This window comes from Topomyia yanbarensis, chromosome 3, assembly GCF_030247195.1.
Source record: "Topomyia yanbarensis strain Yona2022 chromosome 3, ASM3024719v1, whole genome shotgun sequence".
NCBI lineage: Eukaryota > Metazoa > Arthropoda > Insecta > Diptera > Culicidae > Topomyia > Topomyia yanbarensis.
Genome location: NC_080672.1, coordinates 190931990 through 190951691, shown reverse-complemented (window position 1 = coordinate 190951691; position 19702 = coordinate 190931990). Strand labels below are relative to the sequence as shown.

Sequence of the window (19702 nt, the reverse complement as noted above, 5' to 3'; positions counted from 1 at the left end):
ATGGAAGGGGGAGGATACATCCAGAGCCTTCTAACTTATTTTGGAATACAGGATAGATGAAAGGAATGCGGGTTTCAGGTTGGTCTAAGAGGAGAGAGGGGGTGAAGAGAGTTGGGGGGTTGCGATTTTAAAATGTTCGGGCTCGGGTCGGGTTCGGGTTATGAGTATCTTTGTCTCAACACCAACTTTTCCTATCACTCACTGAATTCAGTCTGCTCGAGTTGAATGCTCCCTGAACATAGCTCACAATCCAGTCGAAACGGTTGAAGGTGCCTTCATTCGTTTCAACTGTTCATACTTAGCCAGGGACTCGATTTGAATAAAACTCACCGGGTTGATCAAGCCACTCGCCGATCCAAAAAAGGCTGAATGGTTGAGTAAAACAATAAAAACACCCTTCATTTAACTACACTTAGTGCCGGATTCTTCACCCTCTCGTAACTTTTAAACCTGGTTCACCAGTACGTTTAAACCTAGCTCACCACACCCAAGATCAAAAAAATCTATAATCAGTCCGACCCAAATACCACAAAACCCACGTGAATAACCCAATACGTTTACAAGGATGGCGCATACCATACACCAGCCCTAATATATCCGAATATGTGAAACATGATCAGTCTAGTCAATCATTAAAATTATTTTAATAAAATGCGCAATTCTGACCAAAACATTCTGAGGATCCCATTCAATTCAATGGAAATTTGTTCGTTGTGCTTGTTACATTGCGTAATAACCCGGAAGAGTAGATAAGTAATTCCCTTATTACAATTATCGCAGTTTATTCCAATGTGTAAAAGCAAATTGATTGCACATAATCAGCTTGTACTCATTCTCATAAGTTTTTATAAAATTGGACAACAATTAATGCGTTTTAGTTTATATTTTTCTATTACACCTTGTCCATCGTGCATTTCGTGGTTTTATAATATGAATCTGCTATATTCGACATTGATCTAAGTTATTGGAATTTTTCTATGATGGTCAAATATACACAACTCCAGGAATCGTCCGCAGGCTTCGCAGGTATTCAAAAACCTTAAGTTCAATATATTTACGCGATAAGCGAATTTAGTCCAACTGACGCCTGTTTAAACTATGGCCCATTATTCGTATTTGCCTGCTTGCAATTTCCCACAATTCGAGCTTCACACAGCTGTGCAACGTATCCGCACCAGACTATTTTTGTCTTGAATACTAGCATATGTATTCTGAAATCTAACATATGTATGATAAAACACATTATTTTCTTAATATAAATATTGAATTTATAAACTTTTTCCACATTGTTTTCCCTCTGTCACTTGGGTTCTTGGTATCGACTCGAAAAGTCACGGCGCATCGACTTTTGTCACTCAGTTGCGCTTGCAAGAATAAGGTGAGAGTTCATCGGTGTTCATCCGAAGTGACATCTCTCACTGCATTCGCCTGTCAGAATCGAGTGACTTAAGTGACTCGCCGCGAGTCACCTCACACGCCGCGCAGAATAAGCCCGCCTATGTGCGACAGGATCAAAGACTATGGGACACACGAGTCTCTGAGATCGAATACTGTCTCAACAACACTCCTCATACCTCGACTGGGTTTTCACCGTACCGGATTCTATTCGGTCACGAAATCATAGGGAAGGGAGACGAGCATAGAATGGATAGGGACGAGGAGGACATGTCGGAAGGGGAAAGGGTGGAAAGGAAAAGGGAGATCGACAAAAATATTTATTCATTAGTTATAAAAAACTTGAAAAAAGCGCACGATAAAAATATCAGCAACTACCACCTTCGATCTAAAACCGCTGCTCCTGTATATTCAGTCGGTCAGCGAGTTTTTAAGCGGAACTTCCGCCAGTCATCTGCCGCGGATGCATATAATGCAAAACTGGATGCACTGTACATTCCTTGTTCCATTCTCGCACGAACCAGCTCCTACGAGTTGGTCGATGAATCTGGGAAATCCATTGGGGTATTTTCCACCGCTGATTTAAAGCCCGAATACTAAGTTCGTCAAAACAGTAGTGTGCAGGATACTTTTGTTCCATTGATGAGTCCGGACATCGATGGGTCTGCAACGTTTCATTGCTCTGAAATTAGCGATAACGTCAACCTTAAAGGTCGATCAAAATGTTTACACAACTTACTTACCAGGATAGATGATGTAGATTACCTCCTTCGAGAGAATATTTCTCTTGAGAAGAAACACAAACCGCCTAGTGTCATAACAACCAATCATTGATTTTCGCGAATCTTCTTAAAATCGGCGCCCGCAGAAAGGTTCTGTCGAAGAACACAATCACAATTCATCGCCAAACCCGCAATTATAAACACTATAATTTTCATCCGCGAGTACGTACAACCGCATGCAAAAATGTGCTCGTGTCGAAAGTAAACAACTAGATTGACACTCAACAGTTGACAGTTCTCAACACGTACGCGTGTTGGTGTAGTGAGTTCTTTTCCTACTTCACTGACTGAAGAAGGAAAAAGGAACAACTTTTGAAAAGAGCATAGGTTCCAAGAGTCTGAAATTAATTTGACGATGTACAAATTAGTTATCAGCCGAAACAGTCGTAAACCATTAAATTATCATACTATAGGTCTGTTCAAAATGAAATGCTTCATTTTGAAGAGTAATGAGGGGGTATTGTAACCGTTGGTTACACCGTTTATTGTCGGCTTCGCCACAATGAAATATTACACGGGATTTGCTCAGTGAGGTCCACCCATCCTAATTCCTACCCTGGGTATTATATCAAGCTGTGTGAGTGATAGCCCGCCAAGTCTGACGTTTCGTCTGGGACGGAGGGGTCACTCACGCAAGAACGCTCACGGATACAAGCTAGGGATACCGGTCGCATCGGTTTGAGCGAATAATGTCGCGCAACAATGGGCCCATATTATTGGCTCGAATCAAAACTCGTCGAAATGTCAATTGACGATAGGTTCATCCGGAGTGTTCATTTGTGTTTACCTTTTGCTAGCGTTGCCAATTTTATTTTGTGTCCAGCACCCAATGTGGCTACGCCACATCGCTTTTGCGCGTGCTGTCCGACTTCGCTACCGCTCAGTCGGACTTAAACTAGGGATAGCCCCTATGTTTGAGTAAGCCGGGCAAACGAGTGGATCACATGTTCGCTTGATTCCGACGGCGGGTCGGTGGCCACATCGCCCGGGCCTCGGCTAAGCCGCATCGAAATGGTACCCCTTAAACATTCTAACTTGAATCGGTTGTGTCACCGGAGCCGGAATACGAATTAGATCCAGCCAGCATTTCGGCTGAGTTAAACTGGGAAGTTTAGTAAAATTTAATCTGGAAATAAAATTTTTTTGGCAACGCTCCAGCACCCCGTTGATTTCACCACCTGGGCGCCAGGTTGACGATATGAAATGAACTTTGTTTACTTTCGACAAGTTTTGATTCGAGCCAACAACATCCAGCCCGCAACAATCCATCAATTGACGTTGCAACCGGTAGAAGTGTTGCCAATGACAGCCTTTAGGCCATCGGTCATGTCAAATACACGATCGTATTCGATCGTAGTTTTATAGCCTTAGCTCAGCAAATGATTTGTTCGACCTCTTTCCGTTCTCAACCATCCAGCGAGATAGAAGTGCGCGTCGTGCTCTCGTTGAAATATAGTACAATAGTTTCATTAAAACATAGTGTATGATTGTTAAATGTGTGTTTCGTTGTAGGTTCAAGTGATAGGAGAAGATTGAAGAGTAGAATAGTTCAAGTAGAAGTAGAAAGTGAAAAAAGACAGTTTTTGGGAAGAAAGAAGTGCAAGTATAGTAGAAAAGTAGTAATAAAAGGTTTTTTTGGTAGATTCATGCCGAAGGGAAAACAATTAACCCCAAATCGGCACATTTAGGCCACAACCACAATTATTAAAAGGTAATTTAGTTAACCAGCTCAAGAGCTTTTACAATTGTGGTAAAATTATGACGTCACTGGTACTAATTCGTTGGGAAGGTCCCCCAGCGGACCTTTTATGTTTGGGCCGGAACACCTTCCGGAGAATTTCATCCCCAGGTCGCCACCACCATATGGGCATCATCCGTCGCCATTTTGTACGGGTGTGAGTCAGCATTGTCTGGAAGCTGCTCAGCCACGCCTAAACTGAACAAGATAAAATCCATTCGGAGTCACTCGCCGGACTTCCGAATATTGCGGAACGGAAAGGAACCATCGCTAGCCATTATAACCGTCAGAAACAGCCACCACTACCAACCACCACCATCCCCAGCCAGCTGCTCCAGCAATCGCTCCGGGTACCCGTCGCAGCCACCGACATCGTAGTTGCCAGACACGTAAACCGCAAGTACTTCAGTGACGTCAAACATAATTCAGAAGCTGTGCATAAGTAATAAATTTGTAATGTTAATGAAATTGGTGATTTGGTAGTCTCTTTGAAAAACAGTGAGCCCAATTTAACCCTTATACACTCGTTTGTCCGCTTCGTGTATTTCCGTACTCGTAAAGGAGTTTCAAGCCTCATCACTGGATGGTGGCCTGGAAACTGGTCGTTCATAGCCGCTTTTGAGCATTTATCTTTTATTTTTTGATCGGTGATTTGGCTTTCCTTCCCCTCGGGTGCGAACGTTAATCGATGAACCCTTTTCCATCTGTTCCCGTTTCCGAATGAGTGACCTGGTGAGTACAAGTGAAGCGGTTGATTAATACCCACAACATACAGCATATTTCCCCTCCCAACACCCATTGAGCAAGTCGAGGGGCTACAAAGTCTGGTATTATTATAGCAGGTGCATGATTATAACTTATATACGAACCATTTGAAGTCATTTTTGGATCGTATTGGCCATACCCGGGTATCCTGACACTGGTTCTGTTGATGATGATGATGGTCCCACCTCATACCCCCACAAAGGTGTGAGCTGAACGATTTATCTAGAAGATAATTAATATTTTAAATCATGACAAGACCAGTTAACAAAAAAAACGGACTGGTTCAATTTACAGACATAGCCTTCCCTTCTAAAGAACGTAACCAGATATATTTCGAATATTTCATCAACAACCAGGGTCCATCAAGAAAATTTCCATTCCGGGAAGATACTTGATAGAATCGGGAATTGAACCCCATAGCTTCCATTTCTGATAATTCTCTGTAAGACTCCTCCCGCCTGACCAAGGCATCGGTACTACCACCTGCTAAGGTGAGAAGTGACGAGCCTAGTGGCAGTCCAGAGTCTAATCGAGTTATATCATCCACACCAGGCCCCTTTATTGAAAGTTGCGTACCACTAACCCAAGGCAATCCAGGGATATTCCTTTCCGGGAATACCCTGGATTGATCAGGAATTGAACCCGATATCTTGTTTTATCAGAAGAAGTCACTAAGCCCCCCACTCAACGAACCAACTCCGTTATTGCCGCTATGGCAGCAATAACCGAGATTAACTCTATTGTCGAGCAAAGCCAGCAAAGCAACTCCATCATCAAATCAGACCCTGATCACAACAAAAGTCTAAAAGCTTCAATTCAACCCGATGAGCTCTTAGTACTGCTCACCATGTTCGATTTCAAGTTAGTCTCTATCTGCTTATCGCGCGCGTGGCTCAGACTTCTGTAGACATCTCATTATTTTCAAAAACTATAATAAACAATTAACAAAAATCCATCATCATCATAGCGAATATAATAACTTAGTGTGACTAAATGCAAATAATAGAAGAGAAAAAAAATACAATCTTCGTGGTATTACATAGTTATTCTGGGGGTCCCACAGTGGTCGCAATGGTACCAAAACGTGCGTTTAATTAATGGTGATCTAGGAGTTCATTTTAGCGTTCTGGTATGTTAAGAACACTTTTTCAGAAAGGAATCCCCCTTCTTTTGATGTATACTGAATTGTGATTAATCCACCTAAAAGTTAGATAGAAAATTTATTTCCACTAACTTTTGAGATAGAGGCATGATGCCAAAGACAAAGTTATAGAAAATTTTCCTGCGAGAGAACTTGTTGAACATGTAAACTCTCCAAAATGTAATGGTGTTGAGATATAGCGCGTTGTTTGTGGGAGGCACCCAAAAAATCATTTTTTCATCATAACTTTTCTCTGAGATTTTTGCATTTCTTCAAATGTTCTATGAAGTTGTTGAAATTAAGAAATTACAGATATTTGTCGAAGACGTCAACATTTTTTACTTTGACATTTCCAAAGTTTTTTAGAATATTCGTAGAATAGAAATACACATAGAAACAATTGCTAAAAAAGTTATGCCTAAAATGTCGTAATTATTTTGTTACAAAATGCAAAACATACATTATCGGAAAGTATTTTTTATGTACAGGCCGGTGGATGCCCGTTGTGAGTAGTTTTTTTTCTTGTAGTACTTGTCATTGTCTTTCTCATAGAATCAAAATGTCTTCCACATATTTCCACATCGTTTAGTAATTGGCGTTCAAAATGGCGGTATTTTCAACCCACCTTATTTAATAACTCTTAAGTTTTGAAATAAAAAATGTTGACGTCAAATATCTGTGATTTCTTAGTTTCAAATATCTGTGATTTCTTAATTTCAACAACTTCATAGAACATTTGAAGAGTTGCAAAAATCTCAGAAAAAAGTTATCACGAAAAAAATGATTTTTAGAGGGCTTCCCACAAACAACGCGCTATATCTCAACACCATTACATTTTGGAGAGTTTACATGTTCAACAAGTTTTCTCGCAGGAAAATTTTCTATAACTTTGTCATTGACATTATGCCTCTAACTCGAAAGTTAGTGGAAGTAAATTTTCTATCTCACTTTTAGGTGGATTAATCACAATTCAGTATACATCAACAGAAGGGGGCTTCCATTCTGAAAAAGTGTTCCTAACACACCAAAACGCTAAAATGAACTCCTAGAGCACCATTAATTAAACGCACGTTTTGGTACCATTGCGACCACTGTGGGTCCTAGTAAATCGGAAATGCGCAATCCATACCCAAATTACAAACTTTTATGAAAAGTACACAACGATGCAAATTGAATTCTAATGGACTACTCCTGGCCCTTTTCAGAAGCATCCAGGAACCAATTCCGTGAGACTTCCAGGAATTGATTCCCGGAAACAACCCTAACAGCACATTTTATAAAACAGGATTTACAAAATTACTTATGTATATTGATATGTGTAATATCTATACCGATACTGAAAGCTCTTACTACGCACTATAGAAAAAATAATCATTCGGGTAATACATTGAAAACCATTTAAACACAAAATGGTTAAAAGGGGCGGGTATAGCATACTTGGTAAATCGATTGCCTTGTACGCAGATCGCCTGGGTTCGATTCCCAATTCCGCACATAGGGTTATAAATTTTTCTAACCCAGAAAGAGGTCAGAGGTGATCATATGGTTAAAACCTCTATAATCGAAGTAAAAAATTGTTTGAAATTAAGAAAATTTACAAAGTATGCTCAAAAACACGATATCGCCCACAGCTTCTACAAAACAAAATGTTTTGGAACAAAAACGCATTGGATAAAGCGTTTCATATTACAAGGGGAGACAGCGCTTTATGACTAATAGAAACGGAGAAAAGGAGATTCCGCCAACTAGCCCCGGGCTCTCCTACAGCCTAACAACCTTGTATAGATTTCCGATCGTTTGTAAGCGGTTTGGTTGAAATCGGTTGACTACTGTTAAAACTAGAGCCAATTAAATACCGAAATTGATGAGTGAAAAGTATCAAGGGGACGCAAAGGTTCTCGCAGTTTTTATTTAGATTTTTATTCTAATTTTCCAATGTAGAAATTTTTAAATTTCTTATTTTTAATTCTTGATTTCATATTTGTTTATTTTTTTAAGAAAACGCCCACAAATTATTAAAAAAATAATTATTGAGCAAATATTTATATTAGGAATGTTTCATCAGTACTAGATGGGGTGGGCGTAGCGTATTGGTAAATCGATTGCCTTGTACGCAGCGCACCTGGGTTCGAGTCCCGACCCCGCATTCATAAGAGATTTTTCTAACCCGAAGAGGCGAATGACCTTAAGGTTAAAACCTCTATAATCGAAATAAAAAAAAATCAGTACTAGTTGGATTGAAGGGTTTTTTAGTTTAGAAATCAGGAAACACGTTGAAGTTTGAAAACAACATGGGTGGTGTTCAAAAGGAAACGCTATCGATACTTGTGAATAAATAAGAGATCCAAACTGCATTTCCACCAACACAAGGATTTCGAAATTCTTGACGCATTCTTGTTATAGGATAAAAGATGATAACCTATAAAGAACGACAGGGGGTTCGCTGTGATTGTGAGCCCAAAGAATAGAGGGCCCACTCATTCATTTATTCATTGGATGCTAGCTACTTTTTGTTGTTTCCATCTTGTTGTCCGAATCCACGTTGAGCAAAACGAGTGGAAAAATATGTACTGCCACTGCTTGCTGCTACTCTTTCCTCTTTGACATCCGAATTGTGAATGAATACTCTTGAGCTCCTTATACAGTCGACCAATCAACAGACAGCAGAAAGAAGCCGTTAAAAGAAATCATTAAAAATAAGCTCCGCCCACTCGCATAACAACAAAACATGCGAGCATATAAATGAAACTGCACTTCGACATTTAAATCATACCTAAAGTCAAAGAGCATGGAGAACGAAAGCTTGTTGGACATCTCCGGTGATGAAGCAGTAGAATCTTCGCAACGGAAAAAAAATCCAAAGGAAGAAAGTGGTATGCGAATGGACTCAAGAAAATGTTGTATCACTTATCGGTGCCGTTGAATCTATGGAGCTGCTCTGGAATGCCGGGGATCCGGAATACAAAAACCGAAAAAAGCGTGAGGCAGTCTGGAGTCAAATTGCACAGGATTTGTTTGACGGGAAATACAGTTCATCCGAGGTAAACGCAAAGTGGACAAATCTTCGGATCCAGTTCAGGAATTACCACAGCAAAATAAACAAAACTAAGTCTGGCCAGTCACCATCTCAAATAAATATTTCGTGGAAGTTTTACGATCACATGAAGTTCATCGCGACAGCCGAAGAACGACAAACTCGTGCATCAAAGTCCAATTTGGTAAGTAGTACTTGATCAGAGTTGTAATACTACATTATCTATAGAATCTCCTTTTATAATTGTAAGAACTGATTTTGCGCTTCTTTGCTTTCCAGGAACTGGATTCCACTTATGATGAAGAGACGACACCCAAAACAGCCCCACCACCACACAAGAAGGCAAGAGGAAAGGATCTACGACATATTGAAGCAGAAGAGGCTGAAAAAAGAGCCGATGCATGTCGGGCCATTGCGTTGGATGGCATGAGGCAGGCGCTAAATAAACTAAAAGATGATGATTGCTATCAGGCGTTCGGAAACTTCATTGCGGCAGAACTGAGAAAGTTGCCAGAGCCGACCGCTGGTTTTAGTCAACGAAAGTTGACCCAAACACTCTTGGAGTTATTGGATCAGACGGAATATTCAACCCCATCAACTATGACGCCAGTTGCGGAATGGTCGCAGCCTGGTACCGCTTCAGTCGAAAGGCAAAATAGTGCTGCAACTGAACAACTAGCAGATATAATTGAAATGAGGGACGATATGAGTGATGATCTGTCCGAATTCATCGTTCTTAAAAATTAATCATCGTTTTTTTTATTTTTCTAAAATAAATTAACTATAAATAACTATATTTTAACATTGTTTTAATGTATAATACTTTTAAGCTTTCAATATAGGGGTCCCGTTTCAAAATATCGGGAGCGGAAGACACGTCAGATTTTGAACGTTAATAACTTCTATTATACTTAAAAGAATGATTTGATGTTAGGGTCATTTTGTCAAAAATATGTTCAATAAAATTAATTAAAATATGGAGTATGTATAACATAGATTAACCCATTCATGCCCATGTTGTTTGTGGACAACAACGTTTTTAAACAGCTATAACTTTTGATTAAGGCAAAATTTGATCACAGAAACAAATAAGGCTAATAAATGTGACTATTGCCTTTCATTTGAGTATTAATAGCTCCAAGGACCAGCTCTAGAACTGAAGTGATTGCAATTAGTCTGATTGGATTCCGATGGAGCAGTGCTGCCAGGAACAGTTTACGTTGACGACGGAAAATGAATTTTTCATATAACTTCGTTATGTTGCAATATTATTGAAAATTTAAAAAACTTACCAATTTAGACTGTCTTTTTTAGGAGAATTGTATTGAGCATTGGAAGATAAAAATTGAGCAGCTTCTAGCACTGCGAGGGAAGCACCTATCTTTATGAAAAAAGGCTTTTCATGTTTCTTCACCCCAGTTTTCAAGGAAAAATAGTGTTGAAACCCTGCATGCACTAGAAAAAAAATGGGCATGAAAAAGTTAATAACGAAAAATCTTTTGAAAACTACTTGAAAATTTGCAGCGCATCTCGATGAATATGGAGCAAACATGGTAAAAATTTTAAATATAGGTCCACCACAGATTTGTTTCTATTCTATTCATTCCGAATATCTTCTATGCGGTCTTTCCTCAACAACACATCGTGCAAAATTCTCCGAAACAATTCCAGTAACAAATAGCTCATACTAACGCCAGCATTAGTCTCCTCGATCTCTTCAAAGAAATTCTTTAGTTGCACATCCCATTGTTGAACCCTTATTCATTGGGCTCTATTCATCATTGAATAGAGCTTGAATTTGTTCTTGGTGTTCTAACTGAACCAGCACTTCCAAGTCCTTCGTATTGATCCACTTCACCCCGGTCAAACCATTCGGAATTTGATTTGGAATCCTGAATGGAGTCATTATGGATTCCAAATCAAATGCAACAACCGATTCTGAGTCGGAATCGGTTGTTGCATTTGATTTGGAATCCATAATGACTCCATTCAGAAATCCGAACCGGTTCCGGAATGAGTTTAACTGGGACCTAGCTTTGCTGAACACAGCTGTCGCGATAGAACAAAATCGATATTGAATATTATATTTTTGTGGCGTGTCCTGTTGTCTCGTCTGCGGATACCTTACAAGTGCAGGCGTCCAAATCTACCCAGTAAAGTTCAGCCGGAATTGAGACGGAATTCCGGCTGGTTCCAGCTAGTATTCCGGCTCCAGTGAAACAACCGATTCTAACTAGAATCGGTTGTCACTCCCGCCTTAGTAAAGTTCAGCCGGAAATTAACTAGAATTCTGGCTGGTTCCAGTTCGTACACCGGCTCCAATGACACAACCGATTCTAGTTAGAATCGATTGTGTCACTGGAGCCGGAATACGAACTGGAACCAGCCAGAATTCCAGTTCATTTCCGGCTGAGCTTTACTGGGCGGTCAAACCATTCAGAATTTGATTCGGAATCCTGAATGGAGTCATTATGGATTCCAAATCAAATGCAACAACCGATTCTGAGTCGGAATCGGTTCTTGCATCTGATTTGGAATCCATAGGGTAACAGGGGTATTTTGGACCGCTTTAGGAAGTCATGAGAAGGGTTCGTGTCCCGACCCCGCACATAGGGTTAGAAATTTTTCCTAAGAGATTTTTCTAACCCGAAGAGGCGAATGACCTTAAGGTTAAAACCTCTATAATTGAAATAAAAAAAAAATGTCATGAGAAAAACGATTTGAAAAATACGGTTTGGCTACGTAATTTGGATAATTTAACAGGGCTAATATGTACGGGCTTATCATTTTTTGGATAAATAGTGTTCTAAATAGTCAAATAAACGTAAATACATATTTTGTATAAATCTCGAAACAGATTTTGGACCATCTAAATAGCATAGCATAGCATAACAAAAACGACCGCAATCATTATGGGTGGCTGGTACAGTGACATCTTTGTATACAATAGTATAGTTCACTACACACATGACCATGTCCTTACGATCGCCAAAGGGAAGGAAATGTTAATTGAATACCTGCTTAAAAAGATGTGGGAAACCCACACAATCTCCATAGGCATTACGGATGTTAGAATTGGTTAGTAGGGAAGGGAATTGAGATATGGGTTTGGAGTGATTTATATAACATTCAACTATATGGATAATAAAAATTAATTATAAATTAGATTTATCTCACCAAATTCACCTGGCTGGTCTGTAACAGGTGCAGGCTTCCGAAACCACCGTTATGGCACTTTTCCCGAGTATTCCACTTAGATGGGATACCGCAACAATAAAAAATGACACTAAATCCAAAAAATGACACCAGCAGATTTTGGACCATCTAAATGTTCACATATCTTACTTTGTATGATGAATTTGTACATGATTGACTAAGAAGTGCTTTTCTAAGAACAAAAAGTGAACTTTTTTTAAATGCAGAGTAGATATGCAAAGAGCTGTCAGAGTTGATTGGGAGCATGGCGATAATATGTTATCGTTTGGAAATAGCTAACATATTTTGGACATACCCAAAATAACAATTTACATACATCTAATTTGTTTTTTCAACCTAAAATCAATTTCTTATGAATTTTATAAGCATAAAAACGATATTTGCATGAATGAAATGTTTACACTTTAGAAATAATAACTCTTCGATGTAGGTTACAACAATGTTACCTCCTACTGATTTTGGACCAGTTCAGCTGAAATGTGAAAACACGATTAAAAATTTTCAATTCCTTGCTTCCAATTAAACCATTTCACTCAGAATATAACGGGAGGTGCTTTCTAACATGATAATTTAAGTGTTACATTAGCAATATTTCAATTTTTTATGAGCTTTAAATGGAAAAATGTACAAATCATCGTCAGGTGGTCTAAAATATAGTACTGGTCCAAAATACCCTCGTTACCCTAATGACTCCATTCAGAAATCCGAACCGGTTCCGGAATGAGTTTAACTGGGTTCCAGCCAGTATTCCGGCTCCAGTGAAACAACCGATTCTAACTAGAATCGGTTGTCACTGGAGCCGGAATACTAACTGGAGCCAGGCGGAATTCCGGCTCATTTACAACTGAAGTGTACTGGGTAGACAAACATGTCAAATGGGTCCTACGGGTCCTACCCAGTAAAGCTCAGCCGGAATTGAACTGGAATTCTGGCTGGTTCCAGTTAGTACACGGGCTCCAGTGACACAACCGATTCTAACTAGAATCGGTTGTGTCACTGGAGCCGGAATACGAACTGGAACCAGCCAGAATTCCGGTTCATTTCCGGCTGAGCTTAACTGGGTACGCGCCCATTTAATTTGCATACACGCAGAAAAAATTAGCATATTTAAACTAAAAATATGTGATATTGAATCCAATCATTTATTGTTTATCACTTTAACAAACAAACTTATTGGTTTGAAAATATTTTTTTATTAGAGCAACAAATTTTTGCTTTCAATAAATACATTTTTAGTATCAATAATTTTCTTTTAATTTCAATAAAGTAATTATTGAAAAACGGAACGATAATTTTGTTTTATTGAAACAATAAATAAATTTTATTGAATTCAATAAATAATTTTATTGTCTCCCGACCAATAATTTAATTTATTGAATTTAATGCATAATTTTATTGAACCTACAAATCTTTTTTCTGCGTGTAAGTACGAGTGAGAAAACGTTTTGTCGTATGTTTTTGTTTCAATCTCTCTCGACACCGAGCAAAAAGCATCTGAGAATTTCATAAGTCTCGGCATATGAACCAGCCTTTTGACGATGCCATTGAACGCTTTAGAATGTCATAGGCAGGCTTATGAATTCATTTATCTTTATTCATGCACTCCATAGACGTACACATAATGTATTTCATAAAACAGTCTTATGACTTCGCTCCAATATATGCGTTTAAGAATTTCATAAGTTTTTCTCATGAAACCCATATGAGATCTGTTACTGATTCTATAAAATTATATTTTGTTTTTCATAAACGTCACTTTTGTGAAAAGTTCATAATTGTTCCTTATGAATTCAGTACTGGCCTGGACGGCCAACCAGGAGCTAATAGTTTCAGGCCAGTACTTTTCGGATACCGCTGTTTGAAACAAAAGAAGTGAGATATTTAGTCAAATCGCAGCAAAATTTTAAATAATTGTTTTTTTATGTTATTTAATAAATTACTTGGAGCATTAAATCAGTTTACATGGCTATGATTTTTACAGAAGATATCCAATTATTTGAAATGAAATAAGTTGTGCATATAATTAGTGTCTGACGCGTATTTTATAATTATCAAAATCATTTGAGAAGTAACAATCATTATCATTCAGTTGTCAAGTCCAGTTTCTCAGTTGTCCAAGCCCAGTTGCTCATTATGCACTAATTTTAATATTTAATGAGAGTTTTCTCTTCAATCTTCTGAAGGGATTTACACTTGGCGGTTCATTTGTACCGTATTGAGTTCTACAAGATGACCACATGAATGAACTCATTATGAATGACGTTCATGTTTGACAAGTCTCGGTGGTTTATTTACTTTGTCAGTTGCGTGAGTTCGAGTGCAACGGGTGCCCATCTGTTACATTCAAACTTACGTAACTCCCATGTAAACAAACCACCGAGAATTGTCAAACGAAGTTCATCCGGTTCATTTTGTGGAGTTATGTCGATTGGTGTAAAACTTAATATCCTCTCAAGGTTGATTCTTACTGTTGATTTTTCGTCTACTAAAAATGCTAGAGAAATGTCAGCCATGTTCTATTTTTTATATAAATGCACAATAATATCCATAAATAAAAAACTTATGGCATTCATTCGAACATTGTGATGAATATCATAAGACTGTTCTATGGAAATCATTATTTCTACTATGTTTTCAGCTTATAAATGTCAGCGATTTTCATAAATGGGACCTATGGCGATCATTCGGACATTTTCATAAATTTCATAAGACTGTCTTATGAAAATAACAAGAGATGGATTTGGAAAATTTCCCCTCCAAATCATAAAACAGACTTATAAAATCCATTTAAAATCCTTATGTCTGAAAGTCATAAGACGTTTTTATGGAAATTTAATGTCAATTTTGCTAAGTGGAGTGTTTTCCATACAGCAACCCACTGAGACGTCCAAAAATTTGTTTCAAAATCGTTCAACACGGGTCCAACGATGGACGTTCGTTGAACGGTTATTTGGACGTTGTCCAAATTGGTCCAACGAACGTCCGTCATTGGACGATTTTGAAACCAACCGTTCTTAGAGGGAACTTGACGAAATGCTACACGCAGAAAAAAGATTTGTAGGTTCAATAAATTTATGCATTAAATTCAATAAATTAAATTATTGGTCGGGAGACAATAAAATTATTTATTGAATTCAATAAAATTTATTTATTGTTTCAATAAAACAAAATTATCGTTCCATTTTTCAATAATTATTTTATTGAAATTAAAAGAAAATTGATACTAAAATGTATTTATTGAAAGCAAAAATTTGGTGTTGTTCTAATAAAAAAAATATTTTCAAACCAATAAGTTTGTATGTTAAAGTGATAAACAATAAATGATTGGATTCAATAACACATATTTTTGGTTTAAATGTTTAAATATGCTAATTTTTTCTGCGTGTAGATTATCTCGAGATAGCCAATATAAGGGACCGTTCATAAACCACGTAGACCGAAATTTGAGAATTTTTAACCCCCCCTCCCCCCTAATAGACCTTAGTAGACTTTTACCAAACCCCCCTCCCCCCCTCCACCAAAAGTCTACGTAGACTTTTAATTTTTTGACATTAAAAATGTCTTACTCCACTATCTGGGGCTAGGTGTCATTCTAAAATCTAAACTATCTCCCATGTAACGAAACTATGTAAGGTTTGCACGCTTATAACTCCGATATTACTAGATGGATTTTAATCATTCATACACCAACCGATTCAGAAACACTTAACTTAATATTGGTAATAATTTAATATCTCCCCAATAAAAGTAGACTTTTGGAAATTGATAAAATTAAAAAGTTCACAAAAAACGGGAAAAATACCATTCGTGAGGCAGATTTCTCAGACACAGCCGTCAAAAGAGGGCAGCTTAGTTGCTCAATGAAACACGAAAAGTCATAAATAGAAGCAACGCATGTCCATTTAAATCAGTTGTTGCTCTTATCCCACACGAGCAACGTCGTCTCCGGGCGATGCAATAAGCGCTATCGATTTTCGGTAACGTTGGCATTTGCACACACTCGCACCTAAGTGACTAAACCATATACGGTTAGTTTATAAATAGAGGTGACGCGTACCCGTTTGAATCAGTTTTTGTTCTTATGTCGAACTACAATAAGCGGTAGACGCTATGCATTTTCGGCAGCGGTGGCCGTGTGCGGATTTGTCGGGTCCCTCTAAGAACGGTTGGTTTCAAAATCGTCCAATGAAGGACGTTCGTTGGACCAATTTGGACAACGTCCAAATAACCGTTCAACGAACGTCCATCATTGGACCCGTGTTGAACGATTTTGAAACAATTTTTTGGACGTCTCAGTGGGGTACCAGCATGGTGTCACAGAATGATTTGCAAAGTGGGTGGGCGGGGTGGTTTGGATATAATTCAATACGGTGTGTGCTGCTTAAGAGTGTTGCGTTTGAAAAAAATATATTTATTTTTATGCATGCGTGTGCGTTGTAACTTGTTAATCCATGTTTACGGCGCTTTGTAGCTGCGTAGGGTAAAGAGCCAATTGGTTTTCATGTTTCATATTTCGGTTATATGTTTTTTATCAGTAAGGCATCTGACAACGTGCTTCTGTAGTTATTGCACTGTTCAGCAGCGTAGTATTTTATATAGGAGAGTACACTCAGGTTTTTTACGCGGATTTTGAAATTTACGCGGTTTTCATTAACGCGTTTTTTTTAAATTTACGCGGTTTTCATTTACACGGCCTGTATCCCCTGCGTGAAAAATCTGAGTGTAATTGCATCGGAAACAATCACATTCCCAGCAGAACTTTTTGTTTTCTAATTTCAAACACTTTTGTTTCGTACTGCACACAACGGAAAATTTTAAAACAGAACTTACCGTCCCAGCAGCAGTTGAAGCGGGTGTTCTTTTTCGATTCAAATTCAAGCCATGTCTTAAGCGTTACTGGACTTAAAATTGTTTTCCCAGTTTAACCAGTCAGAATATCTGTCCTACCCTATGTATTTAAAACACAGTTCTAATTGCGTTTTAAGGTATACAACAAATACGGTTGGGTATACTAATTTAAATTTTAAAATAAATCTTTTTTAAATTATGAAACAAACCGCTGTACTGAAGATATAATTATGTCAGTCCTATTACCACATAAAACACCTATATAACATAAAACGCTGCAGAATTGGTTTAATAATACAATGTTTACACTACAGAGTTATAACACGTTTTAATAATTAGCAACAAGAAAAATGTCACCAAGATAGCATAAAAACCCGTTTTAACTGGTAGTGCGAACGTTGCATAACAATGTAATTCATCAAATAATTTCATTTTTCCACCACTAATCGATCAAGAAATACTTACACTTAAGATTGTTTACTTAAGTTCATTAGTACATTATTGAAAATTTAAATGGAAAATGAAATTTCATATTTTATGGAGAATCTGTATATTTCCGTTGGCGGGCGTGGGTTTCCTCATCACAGCTCTCAATATGGAACTTTTCTTTTGAATATATTTTCTGGACAGACCAGCCTATTTTTACTAGATGGATCAGCCAAATAATGCCAATCACCTAGTGAGATACTTGATTAATTAATAGATTACCGTTAAAAGACCTTCAATAAATTATGTTTTAATGGGGAGGGTATATAGCAAATTGTAACATATGAAAACAGGCGAGTGAACAAGAACGTGTGTCGATATGTGTGATAGATAAAAAAGCTATATTTTTAATGTCACCGTGGTCGTGTCCTGTACACAACCCTTTAATTTTTTTATTCGCGGGAAATGTGTAATTAGCAAGAAGCACATTATAATGTTCAATTAAAAATTAGCATTCAGATTTATTTCAAGCTTTTTAAATATTAAAGAAAGGTGTTTCACATTGGTTCTTTGTCTATAATTGATCAAATCAATTAGTACTAATTCAAGATGCTTTCCAACGTTTATGTACTTCTTTCGTTCAACGTTCGGAATAGTTCTTTTCAAGGTTAGTCACTCAAATATATGTAAAAAGATATATTGCTATAACTAGCTTAAATTTTGGCCGAAGTGGGCGAACAATGCTAAACACTTTTTGAGCCTTACTGGTGCATTCAAAATTGTTAAACATTTACGAAATAATACTGTCTATGTGTACTATCATCTAGACTAAAATAATAAACCAAACATGTACACAAATTTCACTTTTCGTGAACAAATTTCAATATATAGACCTAAAATTTAACGGGTGTTTAAAGATTTTGAAATCAGTGCAAATGATTGCAAGAGAAACTGATTAACTCGAGTAAACACTTTGTTGTAGAAGTTTAACTACACTACTGCTTTAACCACCGAAATCAATAAATAAAAAATAAAATTAATCCACTTATTGTTAAAAATCGGGTGTTTTGTTGTTACAATGCTTAACTTTGACCATTTTTTACGTTTTTAAGATTCATGCATTAAATGGTCCATGCATGTCTGCTAACTAGTGATGTCTCAGATGATTTCACAGTCAAAATCTTCCGACGAGAGGAATTTTGGGCGATCGTCTTTCTGTATTATTCCTAGATCGAAACTATATCGAAATATACGCAAGAAACAACACTGTGTGAGGTTGTCCAAAAAAAAATCGTGGGTTCTGGGTTGAGTGGTCGCTTAACGAGTAATTACCTCAATAGTGTACTAGCTTTGAAGTGTCTGCATAAATACTGAATACACCGATATTTTGAATACAACTCTCTTTAAATCCCATTTATAATTAGTAATACGAGAATAACAAAAAATAAAAGTCTACGTAGACTTTTTCAAAGACCCCTCCTCCCCCCTCGTAGACAAACGTAGACTTTTGCCAGACCCCCCCCCCCCCGTCCTCCTTATGAGTCTACGTGGTTTATGAACGGCCCCTAAGTAAACCCACTGAGACGTCCAAAAAATTGTTTCAAAATCGTTCAACACGGGTCCAACTATGGACGTTTGCTGAACGGTTATTTGGACGTTGTCCAAATTGGTCCAACGAACGTCCTTCATTGGACATTTTTGAAACCAACCGTTCTTAGAGGGAACTGAAGATAAACTGTCGTTTGCACTTAAGGTTGCACAGAGAATGCGCAAAATTCGCAAACGAAAAAAGCAGTTTTTTTCCACACCGTATGTCAGATCTTCATACAAATCAATCAACAGTACTGTAACAACATTCTACATACGCTGATTGATTTTTATGAAGATCTGACATACAGTGTGGAAAAAAACTGCTTTTTTCGTTTGCGAATTTTGCGCATTCCCTGTGCAACCTTAACACCTTTTGACATGTTTGGCTAGAATTTACAGTGGCAGATCCGGTACAAGGAATAAGACCATATAGATATTGGCCTGCTAGAAGATCATTACCGGGGTCATAATACATAATAATAATACAGGTCATAATATAGAAGGAAGTAGTGAAATAAATGATGTCAGGAGTCTCCTTGAATCGAATAAAAGAATGGGTAAGGTTCTGTGTGCATGAAAAGTGTTCTCCAGAACGAAATAATTCCTAACTGCGCGATGAATATAGGCACACGAGTTGTCGTTTTGAAAGTACTAATATCGTCAATGTGTCTAGGAGCGCCTGGCGGTCAGACTCCTGAAAACTAATCTGCCAGGTCGAAGTTGTTATACGAAGCTGAAAGAGAAAAGCTAAAAAACGTCCCCGTGAT

The 19702-nt window shown here is 37.8% G+C and overlaps 1 protein-coding gene and 1 long non-coding RNA gene across 22 annotated transcripts in view; one reads left to right on the top strand and one right to left on the bottom strand.

Annotated features, from left to right (window-relative positions):
- The window catches only part of LOC131690091 (uncharacterized), a 547209-nt gene that overhangs the window by 484004 nt on the left and 43503 nt on the right, over positions 1-19702 (bottom strand). The gene's annotated exons all lie outside the window — the stretch shown is intronic.
- LOC131690106 (uncharacterized) lies at positions 2998-4383 on the top strand. The gene is made up of 2 exons (XR_009305512.1): positions 2998-3888; positions 3967-4383. It is a non-coding gene; the product is annotated as an uncharacterized LOC131690106 (long non-coding RNA).